The 17,872-nt window shown below is 40.4% G+C and overlaps 1 non-coding gene across 1 annotated transcript; it reads right to left on the minus strand.

Moving 5' to 3' along the window:
- Positions 1–816: 816 nt before the first annotated feature.
- On the minus strand, positions 817–888 carry TRNAP-AGG (transfer RNA proline (anticodon AGG)). The gene has a single exon. It is a non-coding gene; the product is annotated as a tRNA-Pro (tRNA).
- Positions 889–17,872: the final 16,984 nt, after the last annotated feature.

The following is a 17,872-nucleotide window of genomic DNA, read 5'->3' on the forward strand; positions in this document are numbered from 1 at the left end:
ATAAGCGACATTCATAGAATCGAACTTGCGATATATAAATCACATCAACAGCAGTAGATGAAAAGTTTCACAATGAGGCATGGAACTCGCGATCTGTATCGACATTCATAGAATTGAACTCTCGATTTCTACTATAAGCGACATTTATTTTATTTATAATCAGAGTACTTGACCTTATTAAAAAGGCATTACGAAAATTGATCTCGGGATCTCTCATTAAGCGGCGTAACAGATTCACGAGAAAAGGAGAATTCCAAGAATTGAACTCGCGATCTCTGTCATAAACGACATCCATAATCAAACAGACGATCTTCTTTCATAAGCGACATTCATTCATAAACTTCGATCTCTATCATATAGATAAACGACATCCATAATCAAACAGGCGATCTTCTTTCATAAGCGACATTCATTCATAAAATTCGATCTCTATCATATACATAAACGACATCCATAATCAAACTGGCGATCTTCTATCATAAGAAACATTCTTAAAATTGAACTCGGGACATCTCGTCAAGGGGCCGATCTTCTATCATAAGCAACATTCTTAAAATTGAACTCGGGACCTCTCGTCAAGCGGTGTAACAGATTCACGAGAAAAGGAGAACTGAACTCGCGATCTCCATAGTGAAACTGTCGATCTTCTATCAAAGCGACATTCTTAAAATTGAAATCGTGTCAGAAAGTCAAAATCAGCGTAACAGTTCCTTAATATATGGGGCATTCCGTCGATCTTCTATCATAAGCGACATTCTTAAAATTGAAATCGTGTCAGAAATTCAAAATCAGAGCAGTAACAGTTCCTTAATGTATGGGGCATTCCGAGAATTGAACTCGGGACCTCTCGCACCCTAAGCGAGAATCATACCACTAGACCAAATGCCCAATGTTATTTCCCAATTACGACCAAATTTATTGGTATTATGAATTTTCACTTTCTTGATATTGCCATTGCAATGTACAATGCAAATTAACGGACCAAACAAACACAGTACGATTTGAATCCTACCATTCATCAATCAAGAACCGCAATTCGAGCATCCCGAGTAAATGACCTCTAAAGAAACATTATTAAACATTGTCGCGCGTAGCAGCAACAGCACATATCTCTGGACAATGAGATCTGTAACCACGATCTTGCGGGCTTGAACCCTAATGTGATGCCTTACACGAACTCGGCGGTCTCAGAAGATGCAGTACAGTTATCAGTTTCTTGTTTCGAGAAGAACAGTAAAAATATATCAAATGGCGAGAGCCTGATTCAATCCACGAGTGGTTTAAATAACGAAAGACGTATCTTACCATATGGTGGTAATAATAGGTAAATAATTTATCTTAATCCACTCATTCCATTTTCCATTTTTTTATCGTAGATCACCGCGCCGGTGCAAGAGTAAGTATTTGTTTTGGTGAGAGTGCCATACTCAATATTTATTACATTATCTTGGTAAATAGAAATTGATCCATATTAATTTATGCATGTAATATGAAGATAATCAAGGATTCGAAGTTACTGGGTTTTATCTTATATATAATTTAAAATTTTTTATTTTTTCTAGATTGTTATGGTTAAGAAATGTCTTTTTTTCATAAGGTCAAATTCAAAGGGAGGTAAAGTATATGCATTTATGTAGAAGTTATTACATTTTATTTTATATACAATTTTAAAAATTTAACTTTTTCTAGATTTTTTTTTATAGTTAAGAAATGTCTTTTTTCTTAGGAGATCATAAGTTCAAATTTAAAGGGAGGTAAAGTATATACACTTATGTAGATTTTTGTAGTGAAATTGTTGTATTGAGGTGGGTCCATTGTTTTACAATATAGGGTCTCAAACACTAATTTGGTGTCTGAGAACATGTATTAATATTTGTAAAAATATATTTTTCTTTGCAAATAGAAGTAGAATACGCAATCAATCATTCAACATGTCATTGATTTTGAGTCATTCTATATTTGAGGCATATGAGGTGGCTAAGAAGCAAGGCTTTTCAATGGCTCTAAAACTTGTGACATAAGAATCCACAAAACATTCCCTACCCCACGCTCCCCCCTCCCCCCGAAAAAAAAAAAATATCAAACTGAATATAGACTTGTTGATATGTGTGTTTGGGAGCAACAATGTAAAGAATTTGGAATGAAGATCCTATTGTCAGTGTAGAGTCCTAATTATACTTCACATTGTTCTCCTCGATATAGAGTTTCAATTAGACTTCACATTATTTGGAATAGAAAATCCATCTAGATTCGAGCTTGACAACAATTGTTATTAGATGTGGAAAAAATTGTGAAATGCAAAATTTTGATTGCATGTAATTTATATGCTAGGAGTATGTTTTAACTAGTATAATTGAGATTATTTATATATTTCTATTCTTATCTTATTAAACAAAAAATTATTCAAAAAAAATAAACATAGGCATGAGCAAGAACAAAAAGTTGAGAAGTTTGTTGTAACACCAGCATAGATCCATCTTAACCTCAAATCTATCAAGCTCGAAAGGGATCAAATCTCTGGAGGTGGAAACATTTTTTGATTGTAAAACTTGAAGAGATTTGATCCATCTCAACACTTGATAGATTTGATGTTAAAATGAATCTATGTTGGTTCCTGTTGACAGTGTTGGACGCACCAACATGTAAGGGGATCTTCCCGGTAAGAAGTCTCAATTAGACCTCAAACCATTTGGTGTAGGAGTCCTAACAGTGGGTCGTAAAGCAATGCCTTGACCGCAATTTCGCATAGAGGCAAGTAAGATAACTTCGTTGGTAGCAAGGGTGTGACCGCTGCAGTGAGTCAAGGAAGGTGTATGAGAGGTTCTAACACATGTGGGTTGAGATGAGTGCACCCCTTGGCAACTTGTAACAGTACTCGAATGGGAAAGGAACACACGAGCGAAGATGCATCACAAGCTGAAAAGCAAGTCAGCCGGCAATCCTAAGTGATGGTTAAACCAACAACACAACTGTGACAAGATTCATATAATTGCATACAAAACAGTATATACACAACTACATAAGTTAAACAACATACATTGCTACAACAACCAGAACAGTCCAAATACAATAACAACATATGCATGAAAATGTTCTGGCTCTTATTATATAAAGAAGTGTAAGTTCCAGTGATACAATACATCCATGTACACCCGCTAGCCCCAACAGTGGAACGTTACAGCCACATCCGCCTGCTCCTCCAAAGAGATGTACTAGCTCCCTGCAGCGGAGAAGCCAAGGTGCGTTACAATACTGTCCAAGCTCTCTCCAAGATAGTCTTATCGGAAGCTTGGCTGACCCAAAGCCCTTACAATGAGTTATGAGGGACTATTTATAACAAAAGGGTGGGGTGACCCTTGACATTCCCCTTTGTGACCGTTCAACTACACTCATGACTCTTCACCTACTCTATGATTGTTACATCCAACTATTGACACTTAACTTACACTTGGCATGACTTAACATTACAATGCACATGTTCCCATGTGAGACAAAATGCCTTGAGCAAGCCACGCAAGACATCACTGACACTCAGTCTGTTGTGATGAGACCAACTCTTTGACATGTTTGTGATGGTGAAGGTGGTGAGTTGATGCCAAGCTTGGTCGTCCGTGATGGTGTGCATGCACCCCATGGTGACATATCGTTGAAGCGAACTCTTGTCTCTATTGCAATCGGTGCATTGGTTCGGCTCCTTCATCCAACTCATCTGCTAACATGAGCATGGTATTCCTAGGTGCAGCTGAAATGACAACACACTGATGCGTAGTGTCCATGTTGATCTTCAAGTGTGTGTTGGTGGTCATACGCATCAACTTGCCGAAGTACATGTTCAACTTCAGTTGAACATGCTTCTTGTCTTCCCCTTAGTGAGTGTGCTGAATCGGTTGGATCGCATGCATGCGCACAATGACATGCATGCTTCTAAATCCCTTGTATGTGATCAACAACACTTCTCACCATGTATGCTCCGTGCCAGCTGCTGGGATAGATCTATAACTTGTACAGGTGCAGTTTCAACCATGAGTGCATGTTGCGCCCACTGTTGTTCCTGTTCTTGCTGCAACTCATTCATATGTCTGTGAAGCTTCATGTTCTTCCTTGAGTTGTTGCTTCAGCACATGCAACTCCTTCTTTGTTCCTTTCTTTGTCTTTGTGTGATCTTCATGTCACATCGTCACCTCATATTCTGAGTCTCCAAAGTTGCTTTCATCATTAGTGGATCTGCTTGAGCTTGCGACTTTCTTCTGCCTTTGTGTCGTCAACTACCTTCCTCTAGCATCCGTTGCATTCGCTGTATTCGTTGTGTTCGTCGCATTTATTGCATTCATTGCATTCGGTATGTTGCCTTCAGCTGTTGTTCATGATGTTGCTCGTTGTGACGCTACTATTGCCATATCTTGATGTCCTTGTCTACGAACAATTTGATATCTTTGTGAGTAGGCAAGTTCATAGACATTTGATCGATTGCATCTCCAGGTGTGCTCTAAATGGTGTCTTCGACTCTGCTCTCTTGGAAACCATTGTACCTGCACTGCTAAGAGACAGATGGACACCTGCAATACCTAGAGACATGGCAACACTGATGGCAAGCAATCTGTCAGTCAAAAACCAAAATGTATTGGAGAATTGACATTGCAACATACCTGTGTGACTGATCATGAAGGTTGCACAATTTTGGCCCGGAGGTGGGGAGATTGACTGCCAAGACTGCGCAAGACATAGTCTGGGTTGTTGGGAGACTGACTAGCTGCTAGAACTGCGCAATGCATAGTGCAGTCTGGCTGTTGACTGCTGGAATTGCGCAATGCACAATTTTAGTTGGCAATGGTTGCACGCTCAATGACTACATTGCGCAATTTTCTGGGCCAACAGTCACTGTCCCTCAGAAATGCGCAAAATAGTCCTAGAGGACAATACCTGGGAAGAAATGTGCATTTCCTGAGAGGAAGACAAAGCCTTCCCTCTCAGGATTACGCAATGTTGTCTTGGTGAGGCAGAGTCTGGGCCAAGGCTGCCCAGACTTGTCGACGGGAAAATAAAAGCAAATGTGACAATGAATGCATGGTGACACTAAGTGATAGCAGAAGTGATTAACAATGCATGCAAACATGAATTAAAGATCCAGTAAACATATCAACATGCATGTGGGTGAAGCAAGTCACCGAATCAGCGACCATTCGTGCAAAACAATTTCATGCATGCAACAGTGAAATGTTGACGAAAACTGAAACGGTGCTAGTACAAGCTAGTAAGTATCAAAACGACAGCAAGTGTTCACTGAAATCAAGCAAACAATGAAGTGAAACACAAAAAGCGCTAGAAATGCAACACAAGTCATGGAAAGTAGTCTTACCCCAAAACAGCTGAGCTGAGTGTGCCCACAGCTCCTAGATGTGATGTGGGATGTTAGAGCTGCAATATTCATGTGAAGAATGAGCTCTACGACGTCCGGTTGATGAGTTTTGATAACATCGAATTTGTGACGCGCATGCCACAAATCTAGGGAAACGACACTTGGTGGGAGGTTTCTGAAATGATCCTTGCATGTAACCTCCAACTGTTAAAAATAGATCCTTGAAACAAGGGATGTCTTTGCATGCTGCCTTGGGAGGAGCAGCAGATGCATGCAAGTCAGTTTTTCTCGGTCCCGGAGGGAACCAATCAACTCAGCTGCACATGCAAGAGACTCTTCCACTACTAGGAGAAAATGCGCATTTCTCGCTGGGAGGTGGGTTGGATGCCTACGGGATGTGTGCAATTTCTAGGCAGAGCAGCTGACTACTCCCCAAATTTGTGCAAATTTTGGGTTGAGCAGCCCTGCTGGGAAAATTGCGCAATTTTCACTGTGAGTGTTGACTGCCGGAATTGCGCAATTGTGGAACCTAGCAGGTTGCTAGTCAAGATTGCACAATTTCTGGAGGGAAGGATGGTTTCCCTCCAGAATTGTGTAATTTATTGGGGGAGATGGTCAGCCTACCGCTGGACCAAGTCTGGGTGATCACTCTGTGAGGGGAATGCATCGAACCGTGATCGACAGGTTGCCTCTGTGCAAGAAAAACACTGAAGCTTGTGAACTTGATGAAGCAAGACAAGCTGTTGTGAAAATTTGGTAGGGAGGCTCCAAAACGAAGCTAAGGAAAAATTTTGGAGGGTGGTTGTAACCGCTACAACACTTGGCGACACACTGGTAGACCTCCAACTCTCTGAATGGACCTTGTTCGTGAAAAGAAAATCTAACACCTTCGGAAGTATTTTTCAGTTCTCAGCTCCTCTTGGTTTCCACACTAGCTTGATTGTAAGATGTAGCATCTGCCAAGATCTTGGTTGATTGACACACATTCCAAGCCAAGGCAATACAGTTGTTTTGATTGGGGTTGAGGGGTATATTGGTGCACAAGAAATATAGTTGTCAGAGTCTTAGTTTCATCTCTGGTGTTGCTCCGCTGCCATTAGGCCTGGATAGTACCCCAATGGAGTCACATAGGAACACAAGTATGGCTCTGCTGCTAGTGAGCCTGGTCAGTACCCCGACGGAGTTACTTGCATCACCTCTTTGTGCAAGAAGCCTTTCTCTTCTTTCACCTCATTCATTTTCAAATTTTTTTCAAACTTTTTTCACTTTTTCATTTTTCTCATTTTCATCTTCGGAACTGTGCATATCACTTATTCATTTCAGAGGCGGAAGAGGGATCTCGACTTATTGAGAACAAAAGAGATTGTTCCTGTAGAAAAATAGTTTATTATACCTTTGATGTTCCTGTTAAGGTTTTCCCCCTCGCCTTACTCTACTTGACTAAGCTAACAAGAATTAACCCAAAAAAAACCGACTTGAGTAGGTGACACTAGTTAGCGTGCAAGCACTGTGTTTTCATCAAGGTTCACTTCAAACAATACGTATTTTCCTTCGACGTATCATGAACTAAAAGTAACAAGTTCTTCATACACAGGGAGGATGATAGATAACCAAGTAGTGAGAGTAGCACAAGGCCTCTTGTACTTTACCCAGCTTGCTTCAAGAGTCGAAAATGGTTTCATGCGAAACTATTTTATAAAACGAAACAAGTGAACTAACAAGCAACAAAGCAAAACAAGAGCAGAAGCAAAAGCGAAAGCAAATCAAGTAAGCAAACAAGCAAGCAGACAAGCAAACAAACAAACAAAGCAAACAAGCATGCAAGCAAACAACTCAAAAGAAAACAATACTCCTACTCTTAAGCTAACAGTGCATGGGTCATCTCACGTGATGTGATACTTCCAATGTAGCCACCGGTGCATTGGTTGACCCATGTTGGTGAAGGTATAGTTCGCAAACAAGATAGTTGTGCGAACCAGGAAACAAGAAAGATGTAACAGTGAAAACAAACACACTTTAGGTTTACAAGTGACCACGGAACAAAGACGAGTGAGAGCGGATGACATGCATTATGTGGCGCTGCCATGATGTTGTGCTACATTGTGTGTAGATGTTGAATGTATGCATTCTCTTGACTATGACATACAAGAAAATGTGAGAAAGGTAAACCACTTGTGTTGTGCATGCATGCTTTTTGTGTAAGATTCCTCCAACGCATGAGCGATGGGATCGTGTAGTTTGAGTGGAGGAAGTGAAATCTGGGTGTTTGGTTGATCTTCTATACAAATTAGAGAGTGATGAGGACCCTTGGGTGTTTCAAAAATTCCCTGACCAGAAGTGAAACCAACCTAAGGACAGTGAGGGCTTGACATAACTATCAGCTCGCGCTGGAGTGCCTTGACAATCTGGGGGGTTTCAACTTCATTGATAGATAGATCATCATAGACCAGTGCCTTGGAAAGATTAACAATGATTGAATCAACATCGTGATCAGATGAGAAGTGAATAGATCACGACAACCAAGATAAGAAAATTTGAGATGTTCATCGGCATCCTCATGATTTGATGAATCGGGCAGAAGGGTAAATGAGAAGCAAAGATGTTCACCCTCTGTGTTTTCAATATAGATAAATGACAGATTGAGATGATTTTCTGAAGAATATGTGTCCTCTCCACACTGTGACAGACTGACATATGAGGTGTCTTGTGAATGATCAGAAGTAGAAACATCTGGAAATGGGTTTTCACAGGGGAAATCAGCAGTGGTAGAATCACAAGGGATGTCAAGATGAAGTGGATGAGGCGCAGCTGGAAGGGAGTCATCCTTCACCATGATCTCTTCTTTAGATTCCCGCACACACTCATCATGAATGATGGTGCAAGTTCGTTGCATAACACCAACTCCGTCGATAGCTTGATCCTCGTTCACAATAGGTGAGAAGTCCATAATGGGAGAAAACAATACAGTACAATCCGGAGGATCAACAGAACACGAGGACAGAAGTCGAGGGAACGAGTCCACGTGACAACCAACAGGCTTGTAAGCCAAATCTACGCAAATCTCAAGAGCAGGTGGGGTGGGAGGATGTGACAGTTCAACAAAGGTGTGCGTATGATCTCCCACATCACTCACACACAAACTCATCATGAATGATGGCGTAGGTTGGCTGCATAACACCAACTCCATTGATAGCTTGATCCTCATTCACAACAGGTGAGGAGTTCAGAATGGGAGAACACAAGAGAGTACAATCTGGAGGATTAACAAAACGCGAGGATGGAAGTCGAGGGAACGAGGCCACGTGACAACCAACAAGCTTATAAGCCAAATCTACACAAATCTCAAGAGTAGGTGGGGTGGGAGGATGTGACAGTTCAATAGAAGTGTGTGTATGATCTCCCACATCACTCCACGGTGGTGGAGCTGTTTGATGAGGTGAAGGCGAACAGTCACTTGTGACAACAACTGTGCCTACCTGTGATTGTGTAGTTCCATCACCGAAGTGTGCTAAGCGAGGTTCAGATACGTGAAGAAGATACTCAAACCTTCCATAAGGAAATTCCCAATCGAATTCATCTTCAGGAAATCGGTATGTAAGATTACAAAAGCGTGTGTAAAACTGATCAACATGATCGAGTGCTTTTCATAATTTCAGAATTTCTTGATCAAGTGCTTCATGGCCAAAGTGATTCAAAGCACTATCTATCTCTGTGACCAGATGAACAAGAGAATGAATAGATTTTTCAGGCAGTGTGGCACACCAATCCATTAGGTTCCCTTAAAGCCTGTAGATGTACAGCGCGCAGCTCATGTATTCCTCAAAGAGTCCATGTCTTTGGCATGAGCTTATAAAGCCAACTGCGAGCCTAACTAAGGCTGCGTAGTCTCCACCATCATATGTTTCATGAGACAATTCATCCAAGAACTCTTCCAATATAATAAAATCGTTTCCATAAGACATACATTCTGGAAGAAAAAATCAGTAGTTAGTCATGATAGATATGTAGAGATTCAAAACAGATGTGAGGACTCAGCTTGTCATCTGGCCCTCTTTCTAGCAGCAAAATGTTGACAGTGCTTGACCCGCCAACATGTAAGGGGATCTCCCCAACAAGAAGTCCCAATTAGACCTCAAACCGTTTGGTGTAGGATTCCCAACAGTGGGTCGTAAAGCAATGCCTTGACTGCGATTTCGCATAGAGGCAAGTAAAATAACTCTGTTGGTAGCAAGGGTGTGACCGCTACAATGAGTTAAGGAAGGTGTATGAGAGGTTCTAACACATGTGGGTTGAGATGAGTGTGCCCCATGGCAACTTGTAACAATACTCAGATGGGAAGGGAACACACGAGCGAAGATGTATCACAAGCTGGAAAGTAAGTCAGTCGACAATCCAAAGTTATGGTTAAACCAATAACACATCTACAACAAGATTCATATAATTGCATACAAAACAGTTCATACACAACTAAGTAAGTAAAACAACATACATTTCTACAACAACCGAAACAATCCTACTATAATAACAACGTATGCATGAAAACGAGTTGGCTCTTATTATATAAAGAAGTGTAAGTTCCAGTCATACAATACATCCATGTACACCCGCTAGCCCCAACAGTGGAACATTATAGCCACATCTGCCTACTCCTCCAAAGAGATGTTCTAGCTCCGTGCAATGGAGAAGCTAAGGTGCGTTACAATATTGTCCAAGCTCTCTTCGAGATAGTATTATCAGAAGCTTGGCTGACCAAAAGCCCTTACAATGAGTTATGAGGGACTATTTATAACAAAGGGGGGGTGACCCTTGACATTCCCCTTTGTGACCATTCAACTACCCTCATGAATCTTCACCTACTCTATCACTGTTAGATCCAACTATTGACACTTGACTTACACTTGACATGACTTAACATTACAATGCACATGTTCCCATGTGAGACAAAATGGCTTGCGAAAGCCATGCAAAACATCACTGACACTTGGTCTGTTGTGATGAGACCAACTCTTTGACATGCTTGTAATGGTGAATGTGGTGAGATAATGCCAAGATTTGTCGTTCGTGATGGTGTGCATGCACCCCATGGTGACTTCTTGTTGAAGCAAACTCTTGTCTTTGTTGCAACCAATGCATTGGTTCAACTCCTTCATCCAACTCGTTTTCTAACATGCGCATGGTATTCTTGGGTGCAACTGAAACGACAACACACTGATACATAGTGTCCATGTTGATCTTCAAGTGTATGTTAGTGGTCATGCGCATCAACTTGCCAAAGTACATGTTCAACTTCAATTGCACTTGCTCGTCTTCGCCATAGTGAGTGTCTTGAATGGGTTCAATCGCATGCATGCACACAATGACATGCATGCTGCTGAATCCCTTGCATGTGATCAAAAACACTTCTCACCATGTCTGCTCCGTGCCAGTTGCTAGGATAGATCTATAACTTGTACAGGCGTAATTTCCTCTGTGAGTGCATGTTGTGCCCATTGTTGTTCATGTTCCCGCTGCAACTCATTCATCTGTCTATGCAGCTTCATGTTCTTCCTTGAGTTGCTGCTTCAGCACATGAAACTCCTTATTTGTTCCTTTCTCTATCTTCGCATGATCTTCATGTCGCACCGTCACCTCATATCCTGAGTCTCCAAAGTTGCTTTCATCATCAATGGATCTGCTTAAGCTTGCAACTTTGTTCCGCCTCTGTGTTGTCAACAACCTTCCTCTTGCATCCGTTGCATTCGTTAAATTTGTTACGTTCGTTGTGTTCGTCACATTCATTGCATTTGTTGTGTTTGTTGCATTCGGTACGCTACCTTCCGCTGATGTTCATGATGATGCTCGTTGTGACACTGCTATTTTCATATCTTGATGTCCTTGTCCACAAAAAACTTGATATCTTCGTGAGTAGGCAAACTCATAGACATTTGATCGACTGCATCTCCAGGTGTGCTCTGAACGGTGTTTTCGACTCTACTCTCTTGGAAACCATTGTACCTGCACTGCTAAGAGGCAGATGGACACGTGAAATACCTGGAGACATGGAAACACTCATGGCAAGCAATCTGTCAGTCGAAAACCAAAATGCGCTTAAGAACTGACATTGCAACATACCTATGTGACTGATCATGAAGGTTGTGAAATTTTGGATGGGAGGTCTGGAGACTAATTGCCAAGACTGCGCAAGGCACAGTATGGGCTATTAGGAGACTCACTGACTTCTAGAACTGCACAATGCAAAGTATACTCTGGCTGTTGACCACTGGAATTACGTAATGTGCAGTCTCAGCTGGCAATAGTTGCAGGCTCAATGACTGCATTGCGCAATTTTCTAGGCTAGCATTCATTGTGCCTCAAAAATGCGCAAAATAGTCATAAAGGACAGTGCCTGGGAATAAATGCACATTCCCTGAGAGGAAGATAGAGCTTTCCCTCTCAGGGTTGCGCAATGTTGTCTTGGTGAGGCTCTTGGTGAGGCAGAGTCTAGGCCAAGGCTACCAAGACTCACCGACGGGCAACTTAAAGCAAATGTGACAATGAATGCATAGCAACACTAAGTGATATCATAAGTGATTGACAATGCATGCAAAAATGAATGAAAAATTCAGTAAACAGATCAACATGCATGTGGGTGAAGCGAGTCGCCGAATCGACGACCATTCGTGCAAAACTATTTCATGCATGCGACAATAGTGATATGTTGACAAAAACTGAAACGATGCTAGTACAAGCTAGTAAGTATCAAAACGACAGTAAGAGTTCACTGAAATCAAGCAGACAAAGTTAATACGAAGCGAAACACAAAAAGCGCAAAAAAAGCAACACAAGTCATGGAAAGCAGGCTTACCCCAAAATCGCTGAGTTGAGTGTGCCCACGGCTCCTAGATGTGATGTGGGATGTCAAAGCTGCAAGATTGATGTGAAAAATGAGCTCTGCGACATCCAGTTGATGAGTTTTGATAACATCGAGGTCGTGATGTGCATGCCACAAATCTAGGGAAAGCGACACTTGGTGGGAGGTTTCTGAAATGATCCTTGCATGTAACCTCCAACTACTAAAAATAGAGATTCCCTGAAACAAGGGATGCCTTTGCACGTTGCCTTGGGAGAAATAGTCGATGCATGCAAGTTAGTTTTGCTTGGTTTTGGAGGGAACCGATCAACTCAGCTGCCCATGTAAGAGACTGCTCGATCGCTGGGAGAAAATGCGCATTTCTGGCTGGGAGCTGAGATGGATGCCCAGGGGATTTGCACAATTTCTGGGCAAAGCAGCTGACTGCTACCCAGATTTGCGCAAATTCTGGGCTGAGCAGCCCTGCTGGGAAAATTGTGCAATTTTTAGTGTGAGTGTTGACTCCCAGAATTGCGCAATTTTGGAACCCAACAGGCTACCAGTCAGGATTGCACAATTTCTGGAGGGAAGCTTGGTTTCCCTCCAGAATTGCGCAATTTCTTGGTGGAGCTGCTCAGCTTGCAGCTGGACCAAGTCCGGATGATCAGCCTATGAGGGGAATGCATCGAGTTGTGATTGATAGACTACCTTTGTGTAAGAAAAACACTGAAGATTGTGAACTTGACGAAGCAAGACAAGTCGTTGTGAAAAGTTGGTAGGGAGGCTCCAAAATAAAGCTAAGGCAAAATTTTGGAGGGTGGTTGTAGCCACTACAACAGTTCCTTATAATATTATTTATATTCATATAAATTTCACATCTCTATATGTAATATTTTTCTTATTTTTAATTCAATTAAAATCCTCTTAATACATATAGCTACATATATATGTTCACCACTAACAAGTTTTATACTTTTCTTTATTTGTATTTTTTGATGTGGTATGCATAACATAGATTATATATAGAGAGAGAGAGAGATTATTAACTAAAATGAAGTTTTGAAATATTATGGTTACAAATATGAATCATCATTATTAAAATTTCTTTTAAAGTGATATGCATATTTTGATTTTTTTAGAAGAAATTATTTCTCATTGTTTTCACAAAAATGAGTACTATTTTTTATTAAATTTGCATCGGGTTGCGATAAACACCCAGGAGATTTACATTACATGTTGAACTTATACATAAAAATTATCCCTTTGCTACTGCATTCCCAAAACCAAAGAACATCCATAATCCCAAGTCCTAGTATGACTATGTATTCCCAGATTTGACATATTCAACAAAATTTATATAAAACCCAAAATAATTTGACATCAAACATCTCAAAGACTAGTTGTTCATTAGGTGAAGCTGGGTGGTTAATATCAAAGGCTCAAGAGGGTTCTATTGCATGAGTGACTTGATTGAAGCCCTTTAATTGTAGATCAGAGAGGATAACCTTCGAGGCATCGACTTCGTCTTCGAGCCATGCAAGACAACTCAATAATGCCACAATGTGCTCCTAGGATTCACAATCATAGGCTTGTTGCTGGTGGAACTTGACCCTCATATCATAAATCTAAAATTTTATGACTGCATGAGCTTCTCTACAGTGTTCACATACTGTCGAAGCAGAGGAATCTAAATCCTCAGAATTGATGTCCATTTTGTCACTACTTAGAGTGTGATACCACCAGATGATCCCAGGAGAAAAGGAAACTAAATTCGTCCTAAAAAGGATTTTAAGAAAGCCAAGCCTGCGTAAATTAAAACAGGGTGTCGAGATGATCTTCTGCTTGGGAAAGATTTGAGAATTATCCACTACTTCTATAAAAAATAAGAAAGATTGCTCGAACATTGAATTTACCCATGCCAAATTTCCTTCGAGTCAAAGCATCATATAATAATTCACTAGCCAATGAAGAGTTTAATGTGCCCACAACACTGAAGTAGAATAGAAAAAACCTCTATAAAACTCGGGACTCCGCGTTAAATTGATACACAAAGGGAGATAATGAACCTGCTATGGGGGGCTGAGGACCCAATAAAACGTAACACCACAACACTAGAAGACCCCAAACACCAAAATTTCCAACGAAGACAAATCTTGAATATCAGATAGAAATTACTGCAACAGAGGGTATTGCACTTCTTGCGAAATTGACACCATATCACCAGGCTTTGGAATTCCCCCAGCTTACCAGAAATGATACCTTCTATGATTTCCATCCAGGTATTAATCTTACTCCTCACGCTAAGCTGCCTCTGGGAAATCTAATTCTTATTATGACGTTCAATTTCTTGAAAGCATGCAAACAATGCCATCCACCCTAAGTGGACACCTTCCTCAATGTGCATAGGAGTGGAGGGACTAATCCTCGTCAGAACTAGTAATTGTTGCATGCTTGTAAACTCCATCTTTGAATTCTCCATTAAAGCATGAGGTATGATAGATGAGGATGAGGGATGTAATAATGAGTCCATCCATATCATTAAGCTTGTTATGGAATTTCATAATAGCCTCCCAATTCATTAATTTTCAAAATGACCTTCTCCCATATTGCAGGCCAAATTGGCTAAAAGATCAACATCAGAGTTAAGGGAACAAACAATATGGAACAGAGGATGTGTTAAAAATTCTGCGAGAATTTATTTAATTCAGTGCAACAAGAGACTAAGAGTATTGTCTTTTGGAGAGTTATATTTACGCAAGTAGCTTATGACCAGAAAGGAGTCACCAAAAATGGTGATGTTGTGAATACCCCGCTTTCGAACTTATTTTAACCCAAAGAAGGGCACATACATTTCAACTTGGTTATTAGTTGTACAACCAAGACCCCAGGAGAATCCATCCATAAGTATTCCCTCGAGATTTATTAATATCCCTCTCGCTCCTGCCAACCTTGGATTTTGCTTAGATGCACTATCAAATTGAAGAAACTAGGTGTGTTTTTTATGCCTCCATTCAACAAATTTGTGAGAAGAAAGACAAATAGTCCAACTTGGTTTGAAATGTTGTTGAATCGAAAGATGGGATCTTAAAGGATTAAAGGGGTTGACCCAAAGGGAGAGCCATTGATATGCCAAAATATCCAGGCACTGATCCACAGAGATTGCGTTGAATTCAAAGCAAAATGAGAGGGATTTGAGAGCTACAAACCTAGCTGGGATTTTGGACATTTTAAACACAACACTTTTCCTGGAGAGCCAGATTTGCCAGCATAGGTATTTGGGGAGAGCTAACCAGAGCCCTTTGAGGGAGGATTTGGTCTGAAGGGAGCCCGAGTAGATTTTTTTCCAAGCAATAACAAAGATTTGGATATCAAAAGGCCAATTGGTTTTGGAAAAGAGAGGTCCCAAGGAAATAGATCAGACCACTCTCCTATACAGACAAGAAAGTGATGTAGGAGCATATGGACCTAGCCAAAAATGTGATTTTCTGTTCACATATTGTGGCTAAAAGGGTTGAATTTCATGACTTGAGTCGTCAAAAGGTCAAATTTAGTAGAGAGGGTTGGATCTCTTGAAGATGAGCTTCACTTCATTATTGTAATAGTCAGGAAATTGTCTTATTTTAGACTAAAGGCTAAGTTGTTAGCATAGGTGTGTAATAGAGCTTAAGAATAGAGATTTGATTGATAGATTGATTAAAATAGAGATCAAGTGGTTAGTGCAGTTAGAATATGATTGATTCATAAAAGAAAAGAAAAATGTAATGGAAAAAGATTAGCTGCGCTGAGATGATTGAGGTTTGAGTGAGAGGCGGGAGTTGGAGTGATAGATAGGGGTTTGAAATTGAGACAGTTGTTAGCATAGGTGTGTAATAGAGCTTAAGAATAGAGATTTGATTGATAGATTGATTAAAATAGAGATCAAGTGGTTAGTGCAGTTAGAATATGATTGATTCATAAAAGAAAAAAAAAATGTAATGGAAAAAGATTAGCCGAGATGAGATGATTGAGGTTTGAGTGAGAGGCGGGAGTTTGAGTGATAGATAGGGGTTTGAAATTGAGACAGAAGTCAGATAAATCACTGTAATTGAGCCGAGAGGGCCAAGACTCTATAACCAATATTATATTAATGAAACTAATTGAGTGTGTATTTGTGTTGTAATCCTGGTGTGAACTCTCGTTTACTTCTATGTATCCACGTTCAAACAGTTAACCGGGTATTTTCTTTATTTTCACATTTTAACGTAAATCTCAGTGTTTATCAGTTTTTATGTGTTTTAACACTAAATCGCGGTCATTTAGTGTTAAGGGTTAATCTTGGAGTTAAGTGTTAAAACCTTGATTAAACGCTTTATGTAAGTATTGAGTTAATGCATGTGGTTATATCCAAAAGACGGGTTTTAAACAACGGAAGAAAGGCGATAAGTGGTATTTCGGGGTAGTCACTTGATTCCACTAACCAAGTGATACGTAGCACACGGGTGAAGAGAGAAAACCTCTTTATCGGGTGGGTATTCTCCATGCAAGTGGTTCACCCGATATCCTTGTGAACCGTTGGATCAGGAGCGCGTTGATAAAAGGGTGGAAGAAGACTAGACTGTTTGTTGATCGAGTTGAGTGTTGACCATCAGATCTGATAGAGGGAAGATCAACGGTGTAGAGTGAAGCGCTATTTATAAAGTGAAAGTCAATGTGGGACCGAAGTTTTAGTGGAAAAGTGGGGACCCTCAGTGTAAAGTGAGCCACGAATAGAATCCGCTGAAAGTAACCGATTGGTTATAAAGTAACCAATTGTCTATTTGGAAGACTTCACCTTGTTTTCACCAACCTCCTACGTCATTTTGGTATCAGAGCACAGAGGTTAAGGTTGATCGCAGTAAAAATGCCACCGAGGAGAGGAGATGGCATAGGTCGACGAAGACCTGAAGCAAATGCAGTTCCTCTGGAAGAGATCCGAAGTCTGCATACGAGAATGGAAACAATTGAGACTGCTCAAAGAAGAACACCTGATGAAAACGCTGACAGTGCTAAAGAAGAATCTTCTGAGGGAGAAGAAGAGAAGGAAAATGAAACTACCAGAGTTATCAAGATGTTGGCGAAAGTAAGAGGAAAACCAAAGGTGGAAATTCCTACGTATTAAGGGAGTCTCAACACAGAAGAGCTAATGGATTGGATTAGTTCATTAGACAAATATTTTGACTATGAAGAGGAAGTCGATGACAAGAATAAGGTGAAATTTGCAGTTCCCAAATTGAAGGGTCATGCAGCGATTTTGTGAGATGAACTACAGACATCCAGAAAAAGAAAAAGAAGGTCCAAGATCAAGCAATGAGATAAAATGGTGAGTAAAATGAAAGCTAAGCTTATGCCAAAAGATTATCAGTTAAATCTTTTCAAATAGTCGCAAAATTTAAGGCAAAAAGGAATGTCTATTAAAGAATATACATAATAGTTTTATAAATTAAGTATTACAACAGAACATGCAAAGGATGACATGGAGAAGGTAGCCAGATATATCAATGGCTTAAGATATGGCATAAAGGATGAGATCATCTCGTTGAGTCTGAAGACTACTGAAGATGCCTATCAAGCGGGTTTGAAGGCAGAAGAGAAGATTTTGAGAAAACAAAATCAGAGGAATAGAGGGAGAAGTACAGTAAGAGGTAGAGGAACTACTAAACCAAAGGTTC

This window comes from Pinus tabuliformis, chromosome 6 (assembly GCF_031772625.1).
Source record: "Pinus tabuliformis cultivar Carrire ecotype Pingquan chromosome 6, CPIR1, whole genome shotgun sequence".
Classification (NCBI taxonomy): domain Eukaryota; kingdom Viridiplantae; phylum Streptophyta; class Pinopsida; order Pinales; family Pinaceae; genus Pinus; species Pinus tabuliformis.